The sequence below is a fragment of the Pinus tabuliformis genome, chromosome X, assembly GCF_031772625.1.
Source record: "Pinus tabuliformis cultivar Carrire ecotype Pingquan chromosome X, CPIR1, whole genome shotgun sequence".
Classification (NCBI taxonomy): domain Eukaryota; kingdom Viridiplantae; phylum Streptophyta; class Pinopsida; order Pinales; family Pinaceae; genus Pinus; species Pinus tabuliformis.
Window position 1 is genome coordinate 1,493,517,457 of NC_142308.1, and position 22,524 is coordinate 1,493,539,980.

At 39.6% G+C, this 22,524-nt stretch overlaps 1 protein-coding gene and 1 pseudogene across 1 annotated transcript in view; one reads left to right on the plus strand and one right to left on the minus strand.

The window, feature by feature from the left end:
• The window catches only part of LOC149145671 (uncharacterized), a 47,685-nt pseudogene extending 26,355 nt beyond the window's left edge, over positions 1–21,330 (minus strand).
• LOC149145670 (protein S-acyltransferase 11-like) overlaps positions 1–22,524 on the plus strand; it is a 222,231-nt gene that overhangs the window by 190,489 nt on the left and 9,218 nt on the right. The gene's annotated exons all lie outside the window — the stretch shown is intronic.

Genomic DNA, 22,524 nt, shown 5'->3' on the forward strand with positions numbered 1-22,524 from the left:
GGGAGTGTTGAAGAAAAGGGTGACTAGGTTCGGTATCTATCAATGTCATTTTGACCTTTGTACTTGTCAAGAAAAATAATTATTATTCTTATAAATTATATGAATGAGTTTCTTGCTCTTTCTATAGGTCTAGGAAAGTCAAAGAGTCAAAATTATATTGAAGAGCTCTTCTTGAGCATTTATGTAATAAACATGAGTCAATCTAGTGTCAAGCAACCCTCCAAGACAAGCACCATCCTTCAAAGAAGAAGCCTGCAAACCAAATGATGGAGAGATCAGTTAAGTCAGCCTCAAAATATATTTTTATGACACACCAGCTCATATGTGGAGACACAACAATTCAAGGTGACACGTCGGCCTATTTACAGAGACACAACCACTATAAATACACCGTTGGGGTCACCACAGAAAACAACTAATTCAGACAAGTCTCTATAACTGTGGAAGAGAACAAAACCTCGACATACTTTGAAATCTCGATGATAATCACAGAGACATCCTTGCATTCTTATCTAAAACCTCGACCAAGTAAAGTGACACAGATTTTGGATGGAGACATAGTCATTCAAGTTTTCAATGGAGAAGGATACCTGTAGTTTCTCGGATGATACAGTGGCTCAGAATCTCGGGTGAGTACAGTGGTCAAGTGTCTCTCGAGTGATCACTATCTCGAAATACAATACAATATCGAAGAAGCACTACAATATCACGGTGCAAGGAGTGCACAGTCATTGAAGAAACACCAATATCTCCTTGCAAGAAGTGCACAGTCATAGTCTTGATAAAGATCACATGACACTGTCTCGGCATCTGGACAATGATAATAATGATCTCAATGAAGACATTGTATCAAGTAATGGAGATCTCAATGGTATGGTGAAGACCTTGGTGAAAGTACAACAATGATGTTAGATCTCAACAGTGTAGCAATAATGATGATATCAATAGTGACAAGGAAGAAGAATGGTGTCTTGGTCTTGGATGTGAAAATTTCTAACACGAAATTCTACTTCAGTAACTGATTTATTTTACCTACTTATTTCTCACAATAAGATGGTAGGCTTGACTTCTTATATGATCCTCTTGATGACCCTTATTCAAACTTCTTAAAACTCATTCTTCCTTTCAATAGATCTTCGAGCAACCTTTTTCTTCCTTCTTCACCTTAACTCTGATACCATGTTAGAAATGAAAGATGCAAAAATATTTTCTTTATCTTGATATTTGCTTGTGATATACTTATGTTTTCCTTATGTTCTTCTTTTATCTTAGTTCATCAAATAATTACCAAAACAATAACACAAAGATCACAGACACCAAATGTAGGCGGACAACCAGGGAAAAACCCCTATCTTGGGGAAAACCCAGTCAACAACTCTTCCTTGATAGTTTCACGAGATAATCCAAGGCTCTTGACTTAGACACAAACTTCCTCCACACCAAGTCAACCCTTTCTTCCTTTTGTAGATGATAACCCTTTCAGTAATAACTTTGACCTAGCAGCAACAACTTGCAGCAACGACATAACTTCAATCTGGCAGAACTTCGACTCGACAATAACCCAACAAAATAATCGACCTAGCAGTTAGCCCAGCAAAAACTTTGACCCAGCAGTTAGCTCAACAGAACTTTGACCCAGCAGACACTTTGATCTTCTAGAAGTAACCCAACAAATTCACATGTGTGAGAGAGATGTTCCAGAAATTCGACCTTCCAACAATTCTTCTCCTTCTTCTACAACTTCACACTTTTTCTGCTCCTTCTCTTGGATATGGAATTTGTGAGTGAGTGTCCTCCAAATGAATCAAACTACTCCAATATATAGGCTTCTGGTGAGGTCGAATTACATTGTTTGAGGTTGACTTGATCTCCTTGAGGCCGACTTGGTGTGGAGGTGACAAATAACTTATTTGACTCAATATTAAATCTTTTTACCTGATTCAAAAGTCCAAGAAAGGTCTCTTTTAATGGACAATGACTCTAATGATTCAGTATAAATCCTAGAAGTCCTCAATGGGGACTTTGACCTAAAACATGACAACCTAAGCATGGAACCCATGCTTTAATAAGTCATAATAATAATAATAATAATGAAGAATTTCTTTTCTTTCTTTTGATAAATACATTTGATTATGACTCAAATACAATTTATGAAGACCAAACCTAGTTACATTCTTCAACACCAATTGATGTCAATCCAAGTCCAATTTATATGTGTTAGGAGGGTTTTGACCATATGGTCAAACCCATTGAATGAGTGGGGCTGACTTGTGCAAATGCCGCCGACTTGGTCAACATAGAAATTCATAATTTCTCCTTTGATTTTCCAATGAAAATACCGACCATAGCTACCAATTTTCAACAATGATGATGCAAAATGAGGTCTAATGAATGCCAACATATATGTGAGTCAAGAGGTGTTTTTGACCTTTTGGTCAAACCCCTGCAAGTGGTGGGGCCAATTTGCACAACTGGAAGATAAATAATTTCTCCTTTGATTTTGACCATGAAAATACCAATCGCAGCCACTATTTTTCAACACTCTCTCTTAACTAGGGAGGTACTTTTCATTCTCTTTCTCAGCAAATGTACAAATTTCATCATAAGGAAAAATACATAGCATCAAGCTGATCCCACAAGCCAAAAACAATGGCATGAAGGTCAGAACCCAACTGACCATGGGATTAATTAATGAGACCGACCTCTCCAACCATATGAAATGGTTTTTTGGTCAAGCACAATGACCAAAGAGAGTACTCAAAATCAATATTCCCGACCAAGTCCACTTGGTCTCTCAGTCAAACACAATGATTTAAGGAAGAGATCTCAAAATAAGTGTCCCTGACCAAACCTACTAGTCTCTTCAATCAAACACAATGACTTAAGTGATCACTCCAAGCCTTAGAACCAAACTCCCCAACCACATTGGTTTTTCAGTCAATCTCAATGACCCAAAGGAGTAACCAGGACAATCTTCTCGAACATAAACCATGGGCTATCAACTAATCCCTAGGAAGATTTTTAATCTCATGATGCTATACAATCAATGCTCCCTCTTTCCAAGAGAGGGATTCTCAGCCACTCCAAGCATTTCTCTAATAGAGGCAAAATTCATCCGAGACAGTGGCTTTGTCAAAAGATCAGCGACCTGCTCATCAGTAGGGATGGGTTCGAGCCTCACAGCTCCTCTTTGGACAATATTCCAGATAAAATGATACTTCAACTCAATGTGCTTCGACCTGTCATGAAAAAATAGATTCTCAAAAATATTTACACAACTTTGATTGTCAGAATACCACGGTCGATTCCAACACTTGATCAAACAAACCAACAAACGACTTTCGAACCCTAATTGCTTTACAATAGGCCGAAAAGGCAGTTGAATACTCAGCGTTAGCCATACTAAGAGCAACAAAAGTCTGCTTCTTATTTGACCACGATATCATAGCAAAGCCCAAGCTAAAACAAAAACCGGAAGTGCTCTTTCTATCTTCAGTTCATCCAACCCAATCAACATCTATTAAACTATGCAGTTGCCATTCTCCATTAGTGTTGAAGAATCTACGACCAATGTAGTTAATGTGATTCTTCTAGCATGATAACTACTTCTGAGGTATTTTAATTTTTCTTCTTAGCACAATCTTCACTTGTTCTTATTAGAGTGTCTTTTTATATTCATCAAATCGTTACCAAAAACAAAGAGATAAGAACACAAGATATTGGCTTTCTACGAGGGCCAAAACCCCTACCTCTTGGAGAGAAAGACCTACACAAAATTCTTCTTATAGAGATTCCAATTGACGAATACCAAGACCATGACCCTTGACCTTCTAAGCCACTCCAAGACCAAGACACCAATCCTCTTCTTTGTCACTGCTGAGATCATCATCATTGTACTGCTGAGATCTTCATTACTGCTGCCATCACTAAGAACATCACTGCTGCATCTTCATAGAGATCTTCACCATATTAACGAGGTCATCATACCGTTCTTCATTATGACCTTGGTTCATGTAATGCTTTGAGATCTTCATCATGACCTTGTCTTCGATAGGATTATGATCAAGACTATTATGTCAAGAACATGACTATGTCAAGTATGCTAATAGAGTATTATGTCGACAGTGTGTGTCACTGTGAGGACTATTCATGAGGTATACCGAGATCATGACTGTATGCCGAGACAAAGACCTGAGACCTTCTTTATTGCACCTATGCCGAGATTGTACCTTTGTGGCATCCATCTGAAATTGTCTCACTGTTTTTCCATCCGAACTACGAGGATCTCAGACTTGTACCCATCCTGCAACCATCCAAAAGTCACAGAGAATCCGAGTCTCTGTCCTCACCCGAAGTTGCAGAGAAGTCTGAATTGGTGCCCTCCTGTAATGTGGATTGCAGACCCTGTACCCAACTGAATCATCTCAGATAAATGCGAGTTTCTGTTCTGCTCTTTTGCAGTGACCCTAGTTGGGTATATATAATGGTTATGTTTCCATCTTAAGCGGACTTGACCAAGTGAACCGTTGTGTCACTTATATGAGTAGACATGATTTATATATATATTTTGAGGCCGACATGATTGTTCTCTTCATCGTTTTGCTTGCTGTCTTCTTCAAGAGGATTGTGCTTGTCTTGGAGGGCTAATCTAGTCACTAGGTAGACTCATATACATTACATATTTGCTCAAGAAGAGCTCTTTATACATGTCTTTGACTCTTTGACTTTTCGAGACCTATGAAATGAGCAAGAAACTCATTCTTATAATTTACAAAATAATATTTCTTTTTCTTGACAAGTACAGAGATCAAAATTACATTTGTAAACACTGAACCTAGTTACACTTTCTTCAACAATTAGAAATATAGCTCAAACCATAATCAATGGTGCCACGTAGATATCTCAATATATGTTTTGCTGCAACACACTGCACATGTTGGGGCTCAACCAAGAATTGGCTCAACATGTTCACAACATAGTAGATATTAGGTCTAGTGTTAACCAGATAGTTCAATGAGCCAATCAATTTATGATACATAGAGGGATCAACCAGATTAGAATCACAATCATGCAACTTCTTCAAATTTGCCACCATGGGAGTGTCCATGGACTTGCAATCCATCATGCCAAAGTTTTGAAGGATCTTAATGATGTACTTTCCTTGCCCAGCAAAGATTTCACTAGGCTTTTGCCATATTTCCAATTCCAAATAGTAATGCATGTTGAGAAACCAAGTGCTAGATAGATTAAAGCCTGATTCCTCTTTCTTGATAATTTCTTGTGAATGTTAACCATCTTCTTATTAATTTATGCTCTCTTCATCAAACAATTATACAAATCTTCAAAGCATTATGATCACAAAGAGACAAAGAACACCATAAATTAGGCTCCAAGCCAGGGCAAAACCCAAAAATCTTTCTCTTATGGATCAAATCAAAATGAGATATCCAAGACCCAAGACCAAGACCAAGACTACCACAAAGATCCAAGTCAACCCTCCTCCAAGTCTCCAACTAAGTCAAAGTCAACGAAAGTCAACATTAGTCAAACCTTCTGAAATCTGGTCAAATTGCAGAAATTTCAGACTTGCAGCGAAGGACGAATTTTGGACCTGTAATTTTCTTAGAGATGCCACAAAATCTTCGCATGTGTGAGCAAAAAAAAAGCTAAAAAAACCCAAATTATATCTCTCCTTTGACTTCTCTCTCTCTCTTCTTTGACTTCAGCCCTTTTTTTCTTGTCCTTGGCACAAAAGTTGATGTGATCTGTGAGTGAATGAATGAGCTTCTAAGAGGCCGAGTTGACTTGTATATATAGTTGTCCAGGTGGGTCGAATAGCTGCCTCTTAGGCTGACTTGTCCAAGGAGGGCTAGCTTCGTCTTGTGTTGACTTTTTGACTCAAAATAAAATTATTTTTTCTTTTCTTTACAATAAGTCCAAATGAAACTTGACTCAAATACATTTTTTTTGACTCAATATTTTTTTTTTGACTCTATAAGCATTGTTACGCACCATTTTTTGGGTGATATCCTGAGGAGATTTTTTTTTCTCTAAGATTGTCCTCAGCTGGTTGCCAACAGCCAGCCCTTTGCAGTGATCAACTAGCTCGTTGTGCCTTTTCTCCGCCACCTGAGCCAACCATGTGGTCCCTAACCCAACTGCCATGATCGTATGTTTGAATGTGGGCCTCCCGGACCTAGAGGTATGCCTTGTCATTTGGTAATTGAGTATTGTAGTTTGATTATCATGGACACTTTTGGGCATGGATCAATGGGGGGATTCTGCGGAAATAATGGGCTAGGTTTGTGCTTTTTGTCCCCTAGACCCCTTTTTCGATGTTAACCTTAGATTCTAGTACCGTGGGATCTGTTTTACTGATCATTTGGCTTTAGGGATGATACTTCATGGGAACCCTGTTTTTGGTTGTGTGGTCCCCCTCCCTCATCCACATATATTGCCCCCTTTCCACTCATTATAAACCCATTCATCGTTTCTCTTTCCTAGGTCCACATTGGTAATTTTTGCAAGTGCGCTAAAATTCCACCTTGAATAACTCAAAGGACCAAGATGATGATTGCATTAGATTCCTCTTTTTGAGAGGACCAAAATCACCTAAAGATTTCCCAATTTGGTTAAGCAGAAGTTAAGTTATGAATTATTTTATTCATACTGCATTGTGAAATGGGTTGGCCCTAACCACATGAGTAATTGCTTGGGTTAGTCTTAACCCCAAGTGAACCCTTAGGAAAGGCTATAAATAGAAGAGACCTCAAGATCATTTGGATGCATCTTCTCTTCTCTCTTGCCTTGGTTCGCACAGGTTTGACGGAAGGAGTTCGCTCAAGGGTCCGAAATCATAGGTGAAAGGTTCGCTCTAGGTCAGGGTCTTCTGGATCTTGGTCCCTGGCACAGAACATGGCATTATGGTCCCTAGTCGCCGACACACAAGCCTATGAGAGTGACTATAGACTCTTGGTCACTGGCACAAAGGCTTATGGGAACGACTATGGCTTTAGGGGCAAATCGGAAAGTTCCGGTCCTCGGTTACTCGCACAGAGTAGTCTTGGGAGCGACCAGGACATTAGGGTTGCTCACACAGCAACAATAAGGGAGCGAATCGGGGTTTTAGCAGTATTATGTCACAGTTGCACACATGAAGGCTTCCTGAGAGCGACTTTGCAGTCACATTCGCTCACATGCAGTGTTTGAGAGAGCGACCAAGGAGTTTTGATCGCACACAAACAATTTTGATGAGAGCGACTAGAGTTCAGATCTAGGGTTTGACATCTTGGCTTTAGTTGACTTCAGTGATCTGGTAGATCTGGGTTTCTCTCTACAGTTATACAAATTTGTAGATTTGATTTGTTAGTATCCCTGCAAACATATGTATTGGGCTCATTGACAGTGACAACAATGCTCAACAATGTTCGGCACAGTGACAACAATATACAACAATTGACATCAGTTTGTGATAGCACATTACAACCATCAGTATGAGGATTCTGATTCCTAGCATGATTAGATCTGTTTCATAGATATCATTATTGTTTTTCTCTAAGATTGTCCTCAGCCAGCACCCAGCAACCCATGCAGCCACCAACTAGCTCGTTGTGCCATTTCTCTGCCCCCTGAGCCAGCCATGTGGTCCCTCACCCATCCGCCATGATCGTATGTTTGAATGTGGGCCTTTCGAACCTAAAGGTATGCCTTGTCATTTGGTAATTGAGTATTGTAGTTTGCTTATGATGGGCACTTCTAGGCATGGATTAATTGGGGGGATTTGGTGGAAAGAATGGGTTAGGTCAGTGCTCTTGTCTCCCAGACCCCTTTTTCGATGTTAACCTTGGATTCTAGTCCTGTGGGATCTCTTTTATTGACCCTTTGTCTTTAGGGATGGTACTTTATGGGAAACCCTGATTTTGGTTGCATGGTCCCACTCCCTCATCCACATATATTGCCCCCTTTCCACTCATTATAACCCCATTCATCATTTCTCCCCCCTAGGTCCACATTCCTCCACTAGGTCCACATAGGGTTAGCTTTCCCCTTCCCCCGGCCCACACTTTGGGTCAGGCCTGGAATGATGCCCCGGAGGTTGATGCAGCTGAAAAGAAAAGCAAAAGCATAATTGGCAACATTCAACAGGAAAATGTACCATAAAATGCAAACGATGGCCAGGACAAACACACACTAGGGGAATTTTGAGGTCTAAAATGGGCCTCCTAAGGAAATTATAAAATAATAGTGGAAATAATAAAATAAGATTAGATTACATCATCAAATTTTAGAGGGAAAAAAGAAAAATTTATTTTTCAACTTATCTCCCTATGGGTTTACTCAAATTTCAAGTGAAAGCACCCGTTGGATGCATAGTTTGATTCCTCATCCAAGGAGTACCCATGTTGCATACTATCGATGGACGCTGCTACATGAAAAATGAAAAATACATGAAAAACGTGATTGCAATCACGTTTTTCATGTATTTTTAATTTTTCGTGTAGCAGCGTCCATCGAAAGTATGCAACATGGGTACTCCTTGGATGAGGAATTAAATTTTTCATCTAACGAGTACTCCCGCTCGAAATTTGAGTAAAACCTTAGGGAGATAAGTTGAAAATACAAATTGAAAAAGTAGTTTTATTATTTTATTATTTTTTAATCTTTTTATTTTTTTACCTCAAAAATGGTGAGTCATCCCCCATGGTTGACATCATCATCTTGAATCCTATTGGTTCTTATAAAGTTTATTTTGGTTGTACATTTTTCTTAGCAGGCCCATTTTAGACCTCAAAGGTTCTTTAATGTTTAACACATGGGCAAAAGCCAATACATGAGCTCTACCCCATCATCATGGCCATCACCCTGGTTCCTACAAGCCCCAGATGAGCCTCCTTTATCATTTAGAAACCCATGATTCTCCCAACCCCTGGTGTGCAATGAACTGCCCTACCTTAAAAGGGGTATCCACTGCTACATCTCGCACATCATGCCCTTACCCTTTGAGCCCCGAGCAGTTAATTAAAAAAAATCATAAAAGGCAAAAGGCATATAAGGGAGGGTGGAAAAATCAAGGTCGGGGCACCTCATGTACCACAATTTCTCCCTTCTATACATTATATACCCAAGTGTGGGCTTCCCTTTTACTAGCTACCCTTGTACTCCAGCATGTGGCCCAGGGCTGCCCCTTTTCATTCCCTACTCCATTCATCTTTTTATCACATGCCACCACCTTTTAAAGGATGTACCTTGGACATATTATCCCTTTAGAAGTAGAAACCACTTAATGGGATACTTGGTTAACTCCATTTGGAGCTTGGAGACATTAGCACATGCCAAAGCCCATTATGGAAGGGCATGCCATTATGAAGTCCCCACCTATTGTCCATGGTTTGTAAGCTCTTTTACTCAATTTATTTGATGACATGTTGTACTGGAAGGCTAGGGGACACATTGGATCTTCTGAAGGGTTGCAAGTGGTCTCCATCTTGGGTTTGGTCTCCCTATATGGGGTCGTAATCATCTAGAGGGCTACATTGGCACATTTTGTGTGTGTGTTGAGAGCCATGGGCCTCCACAACAGTAGACAACACTCCTTGGATCCCCAGAGATGTTTAGAGATTTCCGGAGATTCACCTGTTGGACAAGGAAGATGCACCTAGTTCACCTTTTCCTAGCTAGCCCCACAGTTGTACCATGCACTTGGCCTATGACCCAAGACTTGTATGTTGATGTGGCATCACATACACCATCATCTGAGCCCTTACAGATGGTCTGGCGGCATCTTCGACTTACTTGGAGAGCCATGAGGTCACCTGTGTGCCTTCACAACCATTGGGAGCACCATAGGTTTATTATGTGGAGAACAAGGGGCCAACCCCGTGTCCATTTCTTTTGGAAGTCCAATTCATCATTTTGGCACTTATGAACTTCATCAGGCCTCTTAGAGAGCCCAATGACATGCATTATCGATTATTTGACCTCTTGGGAGGCTTATTATGTTGTTTTTGAGCTAGTTTGGTGGGCTTGTCACCAAAAGATAGTTATTTGCACATTATTTTAGTTGATGGGCTAATGTAGGCTCAAATTAGGTAATTCGAACTCCTAATGAGTGTATAAATAGGAGAGACATGAATTCATTTTGTATCATCACTTGGATTGGATCATTCTCTCTTGAGAATTTCACATTTCCTTCTTGGTGGATGAAATTGGAGCATGGATGAATTTTGATGTTTGGATTGCATTTTCTTATCTTGGAGCTTCTTAATTGGCAAATGTATTGATGGTTGGATATATTCTCTTACATGTAAGTACAATTTTGATGCTATTTTCTTTTACTTTGTCACATACATTGATCATGGGATTTTCGCTATTTTAGGGCTAATTGCTGCATGCATTTACTGCTTCATTGTGGAATTATGTTTCTATATAGCATATCTCTATGTATGGGCCATGTTTGTTGAACGAACTTTTCTAGAGATCGAAGTCATCTTGATAAACCACCTTGATTTGCAAACGAAGTATAAATGTTTTAAGGTCACTTTCTTCTTGCCCTAATGCTAAACGAAGTTTTCCTTAAAGCCTCCTTGAACTAGAAACAAGATCCATTCTCATAATTCTTCTTGACTCCATATCCCCAAAGGAATTAGGCACTGATCCACCATAAGTTGATCACCTTAAAACCTCTTTTTTTTCACCTTTTCCCCTCTTTCTTAGGTCTAGCCATGCTGGGCCACCTAGGGCATCATTTTCCCGACAAAGTAGCCATAGAAAAAGTTCGATCTCCTAGCCTCTACTGCACTGGTGTGTCCTCAAGGTCTCCTCCAAATTTGAAGAAATTCCGACGGTGGGATTGCGAGATATCCCAAGCCCTAGCCCTGAGACCAAACTTTGCCCTGGTGTTCCCTAGGCTAGTACCTCATAGGATCAATTTGGCACCTCTAAGTGAAAACTCTTGTTTTGATCCTTTCCCCTTCCTTGTTTAGGTTAAGATCATCATTGGTTGCTAAACTCCCTCCCCTTAACCTAGGCTGGGTCCACTTGGCCTGTGTGGTCCCATTTCTCATCAAAGACAATTCTTCCAAGACAACTCAGGAATCCAAGTTTTGCAAGGATTTTAGGGATTGGGAAACTCCTTTACAAGTCATATTCCCTTAACCTAGCCCTTAAATCCTCACCTCCTTCTCCTAGAAAGATTTGTACCTTGCTTAAAGAGCAAGCAAGTTCCATTCTTAACCTCCTTCTAGGGAAAGGATCATTAAGGTCACTTCACATCCATTTGTTGATTCATCCTTCACAAGTGACTTTCTATATACCGAGGCTCCTCCCATTGGTGAAAGTCTGTAAAGAGTAGGGAGTCTTAGCTGAGGTGACAGTGGGCTAAGTCTCCATTGTTGCCCTTGATCTAGCAGTTGTCCCTTAGGACTCCCTTTAGCCCCCCTGCTAGTTTGAGTGTTAACAAGCATGGCGAACATGCTTTGACCAAAATTGAAATAATAATAATAAATATAATAAATATGTCAATGATAAAAATTACATTTATGAACACTGATACTAGTTACATTTTTCAACACTCCCTCTTAACTAGGGAGGTATTCATAATAACACAACAAGATTTCTCAAGTTGAAATATTCATATAAGAAAGGATTCAGATTGATAAGCAATGATGATGATTTACATCATCATAGCCAACATTGTCAAAATAGCAAGGCCTTGACTAACATGCTCTATCTCTCCATTAGATTAGAGCACAATGTTGGGAGGCATAAATTTGGATGCCACCGCATCTCAAGCTCATAACCCACCTTGGTGTTCCGAAGGTATGACCTCACAGGACCATTTCCTATTCCTAATCCAAGGAAAAGTACGTCCTCCAGACCATTCTTTGCCAAGTCCATGTATCCGACTTAGGATGTTAATCCTAGTCAATCACAGTACATGACTCAAGAAAGTACGTCCCTGTTGCTTATCCAATCCACCATTCTCCATACTGGTGTTCTTTACTAGGCTTACAACTATTAGTCCTAGCCATAGTACATGACACATGGAGAATATGGTGTCCACCCTCACTCCCTCTCAACCAGGGAGGAGATATCCACAAGCCCAAGCTTGTCTCGCAAATACTCAAGCTTCCTGTTAGGAAGAGACTTCGTCAATATATCTACTACCTGTTTGTTCGTGGAGATGTATTGTAGGTTCACGTGCCCATGCTATACCATGCTTCGAATGTAGTGATATTTGATATTAATGTGCTTCGTCCTCGCATGGAAAATCGAGTTCTCTGTCAACTTTATGTAGCTCTAGTTGTCATGACATATAATGGTAGAATCCAAAGGTCCTTCAAACATATCAGCAAGCAACTTCCGAAGCCAAACTGCTTCTTGACTAACTTCACTGGTTCCTATGTATTCAGCTTAAGTAATACTTAATGCAATTGAGTCTTTTTTTCTGCTCATCCATGAAACCATAGCAAATCCTAGACAAAAACAACCACCTGTAGTACTTTTTCCATTTGCATCACTGCCTGCCTAGTCCGAATCTGTGTGACCGAATAACTAAATCTCTTTTCTTGTAGCGTAGCTCAAATAATGATGTATGGTCCCTCAAAGATATCTTCAGATGTGTTTAGCTGTTATCTAATGATCATGTCTAGGCTCCAATCAACTATAGGTAAGATGTTGGATCAACAAAACTTGAGTCTGAACTCCTTAGCTTCTTCAAATTAGTGATCATAGGTGTTGTCATAGGTTTACTATCCATCATTCCAAATTTCTGTAGAATCTTGATCACATATTTTCCTTGACCAAGATAAATCGCGCAAGGTTTCTACCAAAGTTTGAATCCTAGGGAATAGTGCATTAGTCCAAGATCTTTCATATCAAATTCAGCTGCTAGTTCCTTCTTGCATTAACGAATATGATGCTCCACACTTGTTATCATTAAGTCATCCACATAAAGTAATATGATCACAAGCTCATTCTTTACCACTTTGATGTAGAGATTTGGATCTGTAGTACTTTTGACGAAACCAAGTCTTAATAGATAAGCATCCATTCTGGCATACCATGCTCTAGGGGCTTGTTTTAAGCCATTTAAAGCCCTGTAAACATGAGTTTTTTTTCCATGCACCTCAAAGTCTTAAGGTTGCTCAATGTAGACTTCTTCATAAATTGTGCCATTTAGAAAAGTTGTCTTTACGTCCATTTGATGTATGTTCCATCCCATAGTAGCTACAATAGAGATGAGAGATCTAATTGTTGTGTACTTGGATGTTGGAGAAAAAATTTCTTTGTAATCAATTCCTTCTTGTTGAGAGAATCCTGTAGCCACAAATCTTGCCTTATATTTGTCAATACTCCCATCAACCGCATACTTGATTTTGTACACCCACATGGAAGTCACAATTGATTTGTCCTTTGGTCTAGGAACAATTTCCCAAACATCATTCTTCACTATTGATTGATATTCTTCTAACATAGCATTTTTCCATACTTGGTGTTCAACTGCCTTTTCACAAGAGGTAGGTTCTGCTTCAATGCATTTGGTTATGTATTCTGCATTGGGTTTCTTACTTTCTTTGAATGTTCCTTTCGCTGTTGCATGTACTTTGGCTTCCTGTAGAGTTGATCTTAACCAAGCTAGTATTTTTCCATTTTATGGAATGATGATAGGTTGTACATGTTCGCTTGGTCCTTGTGGTTCTTTACGATGATCGTTCTTAGGTTCTGGAGGATTGTCTTGCCTTGGACTCTCTTCATTGGAAAAGATAAGTCCTTCTTTATCAGAGTCATTGGGATGTCCTTGGACTTCTTGTATGCAATGCTTTCATCGAATGTGACATCTCTGCTTACTTCAATATGATGTTCTTCCTTGATGTAGACTCTATATGCTTTGGATGAGGTGCTATAACCAACAAAGATTCCTTTCATATCTGCAGGGTCCAATTTCTTCCTTTTGTCCTTGGGAATATGAATGTAAATAGGACATCCAAAAATTCTGAGGTGATCAACATTAAGCTTCTTTCCTGTAAATGCTTCTTCCAGGGTCATGTTGTCAAGAATTCTGTGAGGACTTCTATTTTGGATGTAAATTGTTGTCGTAGAGGCTTCACCACATAAGACTTTGGGGAGGTCTTGGTCATGTAACATGGCTTTTACACATTCTTAAATAAATCGTTTCTTCCTTTTAGCTACACCATTTTGTTGAGGATTTTAAGGAACTATTAGCTCCCTCTTAATTCCAGCTTGCTTGCAAAAGCCCACAAGTTCTTTGGATGTATATTCCTCTCCATTATCTGATCTCAGAGTCTTGATCTTCTTTTCTATCATATTCTCTCCACCTTTGACTTGAACTCTTGGAACTTTTTGAATACTTCATCTTTAGACTTCAAGAAATATATCCAAGTCTTTCTGGGATGGTCATCAATAAATGTTACATAGTGTTGATGACCACCAAGTGATTTTTCTGACATGGGTCCACAAACATCAGAGTGGATTAGGTCTAAGATTTCCTTGGATCTTGTGCTACTGCTAGGGAATGGTTTCTTCACATTTTTACCAAGGGCACATCCTTTACAAACTCCTTCATGCTCTTCCTTTAATTGAGGTATACCAGTGACCATTTGATTTAAGGATGGAAATATTTTTGTAATGGAGATGATTATACCTTCTATGCCACAACTCACGAGGATTGATGTCTAAATGTACTAAAGCTTGAGGAGGAGGAGTTAGAAGTCTATACAACCTCCCCTCATGAATCCCAATTGTCCTTGCATTTTCTATACTAGATCCCTTTGCCCAAACAATTACTTTTCCATCAACAAATGCTACCCTGTCTCCTTTATCTTCTAAACAAGAAATAGAAAGCAAATTCTTTTTCAAACCTAGAACATAGAGGATGTTGTTGAGATGAATGTTCCCACCAGATTCCAGCTCTATGGAGGTAGATCCAATCCCTTTGACCAAATAGCTATTCTTGTCCCCAAGTTTGACTTTGTGAGAAGAGCTTCCTTTAGATAGGGTATTGAGATGTCCACGTTCACTTGTCATATGCCTTGAAGCTCCACTATCGATTACCCACGTGCTTTCATCTTCAAATGAACCTATAAGTGTCGAGTATAGACTTCCATCCTTGAATTCCTTAGATAGATTAGAGATGAATTTGGTGATGTATCCTTTGATGGATTCAAAGAGACTCCTAAGAGCCTTTGGACATTCTTTCATGTACATTTCCATTGAAAAGATAGAAAATTGTTGAAAAATGTGTAACTAGGTTCTTTCTTCATAAATATGAAATGTACTTTTGATTCTTGTATTTTGTAAAATAAAAGAAAAATTATTATTGTTATTTTTGGAGCATGGGTTTCATGCTCAAGGTATTTTATTTTAGAGGTCAAACACCCATTGAGTGCTTGTAGGGTTTGTCCTAGGTCAAGAAGTCAAAAACAGTGTATATAATATCGCGGAGATATCACCGATTTTCATAAATATCGTGATATTTTCGTGGAGACAAAATCTTGCCGAGAAAATATCGTGATATTTTGTGTCCCCGAAAATATCGTGATATTTCCGAAATATTGGCGATATCTCGGGGAAATATCGCGCTATGACTTAAAATATCGCCGGGAGACAGTAAAAATTGCTGCCGCAGCTATAAAAGTCCAATTTTGGTTTTTTTTTCAATCATTTTCATTTCTAATTGCTGGAGAAGGAAGGGGAGAGCTATGTGCTTGTTGCCAGGAGGGTTTGAGTGTTGAATAGCTATTATCGCCACCAACAACAAAGATTTTGTTGATCTAAGCTTGAAGAATAGTGAGACAATTTCATTTCTTCCATTAATAGGTATGTTCAAATAAACCCCTATTTTAATGATTTTTTTGATAGTTTTAGGATTATTCTTGCTTGCCTATTTTCCTACAATCATTTTGCTTGGTTTTTTTTCCATTTGCTATGATTTTCATGCCCATGAGCAAATGCAACGGTTTTAACTTTTCTCCATATTTGGAGAGCAAACTCCATTTTTTTTTAAACTTTCAAATACACCCTCTTATTGTCATTTATGGTTTTTCATTGAATTCACATTGCAAATAATGTAGCAAAAAATTATTTTGTAAAATGATGTGGTTATTATATATTAATTCCAATTTTTTTTTTGGTGCCCTAGGTTTGAGTTAGCTCACTACAAAATTCAAATATGCCAAAAGTGTTGGACCCATTTTGGGAGTATGGGAACCTTGATGGTGGGACAAATCGGGTATATCTTACATGCAAATTGTGTGGGACCAGGATGACAGGAGGGGTTACACGATTGAAATACCATCTGGCTAGACTCACTGGACATGATGTTGGGATTTGTATAGTTTCTAGTCCGGAGCTTATACAAAAAGCTCTTGACGCAATTGATGAAGAAGACAGAAAGAAACAAGGCTGAATGTGCAGGTAGATCTTTCGGGATATCTTCTCCTAATTTTGATGTTGAGGGTAGTGGGAGGGGCTCCACAACTGGCACATCATCACCTGCTACTGCTAGTGCGAGGTCATCATTTTTTGTTCCACGAATAGGACATGGATCACAACCTGGCATAAAATCGCTTGTTAAAAAAAGGAGAAGCAAGAAGCAGATAGAGTCATGGGGAGGTGTCTTTTCTGGAGCGACTTATCTCTCAGCATCACCAAAACCAATCCATTTTGGCAGCCAATGTGTGATGTTATTGCTGTCGTGGGCCCAGGGTACAAAAGTGCTACATATGAGGAGTTGCGGGGGCCAATTCTTCAAGCAGAAAAGCAGGACATCAACTCTAGATTGGCGGAGTTGAAAAAAACATGGGAAGTTACTGGATGCACAGTGATGTCTGATGGTTGGACAGATAGGAAGGGTAGGACCCTTCTAAATTTCTTGGTACATTGTCTTAAAGGTACCATGTTTATTAAATTGGTGGATGCATCAGAACATATCAAAGATGCAGCAACGATATGCGAGTTGTTAGATGGGTTCATTCGGGAGATTGGTGTGTAGAATGTGGTGCAAGTCATAACGGACAATGCAGCGAATTATGTGTCTGCCGGCAAGATGCTTATGGAGAGGCATCGCACATTGTTCTGGACTTCGTGTGCAACACATTGTCTCGATTTGTTGTTTGAGGATATGGGGAAACTCTCCTTCATCAAGGAGGCGGTTGATATGGCTAGGAGTGTCGCGAAGTTTATTTATAACCATGCTTTTGTTCATAGCCTCATGAGGAAGTTCGCTAGAAACAAGGAGTTGCGGCGTCCTGCGATCACACGTTTTGCCACAAACTTTATTACTCTTTAGTCTTTGCTTTGATGTCAGTTCGAGTTGAAGCAAATGTTTGTGTCTGATGACTGGCATAATTGTAGATACAGCAGGAGACAGGACGGGAAAGCCATTGCAAAAATGGTGTACTCTAAGATGTTTTGGCGTGGAGTAGAAGAAGCATGCTCAGTTAGTGAACCTATAGTAAAGGTTCTCAGATTGGTAGATGGGGAGAAGCCTGCAATGGCTTATTTGTATGAGGCCATGGATAGGGCCAAGGAGGCCATTCGTTCTTATTATGCAGACAAGGGTTCTGCTGGCCTTGATAGGCATATGATGTTATGGGATGTGATTGATAGTTGGTGGACAGGGATGCTTCATCGACCCATTCATGCAACATCACTCTTCCTCAACCCCGCATTTTCATACAAATGCGGCTTTGATTTTGATGGCGAGGTGATGGAAGGGCTCCATTCCTGTATTCATAGGATGGTACCTGATCCTGAGCTTCGTAGCAAAATCAATTGCGAGATACAATATTATCGGGATTGTGTTGCCCTATTTGGCTTTGATGATGCTATTAAGGAAAGAACCCTCTTCATGCCACGTAAGTGACAAGTCCTCACTCATTAGAAATTAGAATTTTCAATTTAGAATTTCCTTGTAATTCTATTTTTTTAAAATTCAATTATGTAACTTTTATTTGAAAGTTTAATTATGTTTTAAGTTTTTGAATTTTTTATTTCTTTATTTTGTTGTAGATATTTGGTGGCGAAGCTATGGTGCAAAGGCACCAAATTTGTAGAAATTGGCCATAAGAATCTTGAGTCAAACATGTAGCTCTTCAGGGTGTGAGCGCAATTGGAGTGTATTTGAGAAAATACACGCAAAAAAGCGCAACAGGGATAACTTTGAGCTCCAGCCTTCAGTTGAGCAATTACACTTATTGTAATTTTTTTTTTTAATTTATGACCTTCAAGTGTCAAGAGTCAAGAGTCAAGACTCATTAGTTTTTTTGACACTCTTACAGGTTGGAGTTCGCATGCCTCAATGCTTTAGTGTAGGTGCATTACAACATCTGACTTCGAGTGAGGCAAATAGAAGCACCAATGGATCCAGATGCCATTTCCTTAGACAATATTGATGTATTGTCTCAGTGGAGGGTGGAGTCTGAGGAGCCCATCTTGGAGGAGTCACCTTCATGGTTAGAGCCAGATGATCCATTAGAACAGGGGCAGCAAGAGGAGGAGGACTCGGAGGAGGAGCAGCACTCGAAGGAGGAGGAGGAGGAGGACATTGTGGGAGCATCAACATCAACACTATCTGCTATAGATATAGGAGAGCACAGCTCCATACCTAGCACTCATTATTTGACATTAGGTGTAGAGGCAGGGTCAAGGTCTTCTACTACTAGGGGCAGGCCTGGCAAACAACCCATCATGTTTTCCTGTAAAAGGGGGAGAGGGCAGTGATTTCAGATAGATAGCTGCTAGTTTTATTTGTTATGCTACATATAACTCATGATGATGAGATACTTTTATATATGTGATGTTATTTTGTATTGGTTCTCCACATTTGAGTCCTTGAATGGACAATTATCAGGGATCAGCAGGATTTGGTATCGCCTTTCATGTATCATTTCTATTTGACATCATATATATCAGTGCTTTCTTCATATTTATGTGCCGATGTGTTTATTTCATGTTGTTATTGCTTTATATGTTTAAAAATCTGAAAAAAATGAATATATTATGCATTTTTTTATGCTTGCCGATATTTGCCGATATTTTGCCGATATTTTCGCCGATATTGCCAATAAGATATTTTCTGGACCCTCGCCGATATTTTGCCGATATCGATATTTTCAACACTGGTCAAAAGAGTCATTGTCATAAGTTGAAGACCCCATTGGGCACATTGTAACTTGTAAAGAAAATTATTTTTGTAATTAAAAGTGTCAAAATACCCTTCAAGACCAAGTTGGCCTGGCAGTTGAGAAGTCGGCCTATTTTGAGGAGCCACGTCCACCTTAAGAAGCCTATATAAAGGAGGGAACTCGACCTCCTTGAGACACATTCACTTCACATCTCATTCAAGCGAAGGAGGAGTAGAAAAAGGCTAGCGAAGAAGGAAGAGGACGAAGGAAGAAGTTTCTAGGCTAATTCTATCTCACACGTGCGAAGAAGGAAGGCTAGGGTTTGTTGCTTCAAGGTTGAAATTCTCTATTTGCTAAAAGAGGATCAAAGTTGCTGGAAGAAGGGCCTACTAGGTCACCTTCTAGCCCTAGACAAGGAAGCAAAGCAAGCAAAGTTATTGGGAGGCCTTGGAAAGCTAAATTGAGCTTGCATGTGTGGATGCAGTAGCAGTTGTTGGGGACTGAAAATTTCAGACCTGCAGTGGAGGCCGAAATTCTGAAGCTGTGGGTCGAAGTTGTGTTGCTGGAAGAGATTTGACTGGGTTTGACTTGGACAAAGGAAGCACATCGTCAGGAGAGGTCGGACTTGGTCTTAGAAGGGTATTGGTCTTGGTGTAGAGGTCTGGAATTCGTCAAATGAAGAATCTATAAGAAGAGAAGAGATTTACGGGTTTTCCTCTCAAGTGGAGAGATTTTGGCCCTGGCTTTCAGCCTATATCCTGTGTACTTGTGTACTATTGTTCTTGTTTTTGGTAGTTGTTTGATCATAAACGAACATAATAATAAGAAAAGGTAAAAAGATATCACAAGCAGTTATCATAGAAAGAGAAATCATCCTAACTACTTCCCTATAGATTTCTCATGGGATCAGAGCTAAGGTTGGCTAAGGGCATAATGAAGATCTCTACTACACTGAAGAAGTTCCTAAAGAAGTGTACGAAGGTGGCAAGTCAACTCAAGAAGGTCATCAAAGAAGTATGGGATCTCCTATTTTCTTCTAAGAAGGAAGTGACCAAGACATCTACAAAGGGGAAGGACTATTCTCAACACTCACTGGCACATTTCAAGATGAGAATATTTGGGTGATCAATGGTGGAGCATTAAGATATATGACTGGTCAACACAAGGAATTAAAGACTATCAAAAAGGAAAGTCCTCTTACTCCGTAGAGCTTGGTGACAATAAAAGCTACCCTGTAAGAGGAATTGGACAGACTTCACTTTAGTTGGAGAATGGAGGAAACATTCATCTCATCAATATCTTATTTGTTCTAGGTTTGCACAAGAATTTACTTTCTATTTCATGTCTAGAAGACAAGGGTGATAGAGTTGCTTCATTGGTGGAAAGGTTATAGTATGGGGTAAAAACTCAAGCATAGAAGATGCAAGAATGATTGGGATCCATGAAGGAAGACTTTACAGATTGTTAACTCCCCTCGCTCAAGCTTTGGTTCACATTGAAGTTAGCCCATGTGAACTTTGACATAGAAGTTTTGGTCATCTTCAGTACAAAATCTTAGCAACCCTAAATTCAATAGTGAATAGCATCCATGAACCAGAAGAAGATCATGAAGGAATATGCAAAGGATGTGCATTGGGTAAGAACACCAAGAGACCATTTGGAAGCAGTGCCTCAAGGTCAAAAGAAATCTTGGATCTTATTCATTCCGATGTCTGTGTTCCTATGACTCCAAATTCACTTGATTCTTCTTGAGTGCAAGCAACCCCTAGTTTATCAAAGGTAGGAGCATTTTCTTTTCCGCTAATGCTTGATGCGAAAGAATCCCAAGTGTCAGGCAAACCATTAAGTGATAAAGCTACTAGTACCTTATCAGGTACATTTCATCAATAGCTTTGAGTTGATCTCTCAATTGAGAGATCCTTATGAAGTATGATGCCATTGTATCATTCTTTGTCATCTTAACATCATGAAGCTGATTCCTTAGACTTATAGATTGACTAATGTTGTTGATGGTGTATAATCCAATGAGAGCATCATACATTTCCTTGGAAGACTTAAGATCAACAATATAAGGAATTAGATGATCTCTAATAGATTCCACAATGATGCTCATGGCAATGATGTCATCTTCTTGGAACTTGTCTTTTCTTGCTTGATCAACTGGTTCAATAACTTTTCCTTTCATAATACCCAAGACCTTATGCCTTGCAAGAACAAGGTCAATTCTAGTCTTCCATGCTCTGAAGTTTGTAGCTCCTTCAAGCTTGTTTTCTGTCTTCATGAAGGAATTCATGATGAAGATGATCAATCAAGACAAAAGATGTAGGATCTCAATGCTCTTTAAGGTGATCTCAATGCTCTTTTCCTTCACCAAAGCTCTGATACCATGTTGATTTTCTAGTTGCAAACAAGACTAGAACAATTTTCAAATTGATAACTACTTCCAATGATACAATTTGACTTCTTTAGAGCATTCCAATCATTAAGTAGTTATACTTGAAAATTTCAACCATTAATTTCAGTAGAGCAATAGAGATCACAATAAAAACAATGAAACAAGAGACACCAAAATTTCTTCGGACAAAACCCCACAAGGGGGAAACTTGGTAATCTTTCCTTATGAGAGAGAGAGTTCAATTCATCAAAATGTACATCAAAATATTCCAGTCAAAGGTCAACCATTGACCACATTAATTTCCAAGTCAAATAGAGTCAAAGGAGAGAGAAAGTCTGCACTTTGCTTACAAGTCAAAGTCTGGTCAAAGGGCCAAATTTTGGCCTACAGTAGCTCGGTCAAAGGGGCCGAAATTCAGTCTGTAATGCCTCAACCCCATGTTGCGGGGGAGCGCCCCGCCCCCCCCCTTCGAACCCGCTCCCGAAGCGCGCTCCGGGCGGGAGCTGCTTGGGAGCGCGCTCCCGTAAAAAAATTTGCGCTCCCTGGTCTGTTAGGGAGCGACACAGGGAGCGATCGCTCCCGGAGCGATTTTTAATGCCCGGGAGCGATCGGGGAGCGATTGCTCCATGATCGCTCCCGGGCATTAAAAATCGCTCTGGGAGCGATGCGCGCCGGGCCGGGAGCGGTTCGGCGGAAAAAAAATCCGCTGGACCCGAAAAAATTAAAAAATTTAGAATTTTTTTTTTTGTTTTATAAGGCCAATGGGCCAAAAAACATTCATTATAACTTCATTGAGCAAGTTTGGAGCTGGAGCAAGAGCATTGGAGCGAAGAGCAAGTGCTGAGGAGCGAGGAGCAAGTGCCAAGGAGCGAGGAGCAAGCCTGCAGAGGTAAGTAACTTAGTAATCTAGTTAGTTTAGCTGGTTAGGTAGTTAATTTAGTTGATTTAATTTAGTTGTTTGAGTTTAACTGTTTAAAAATCATG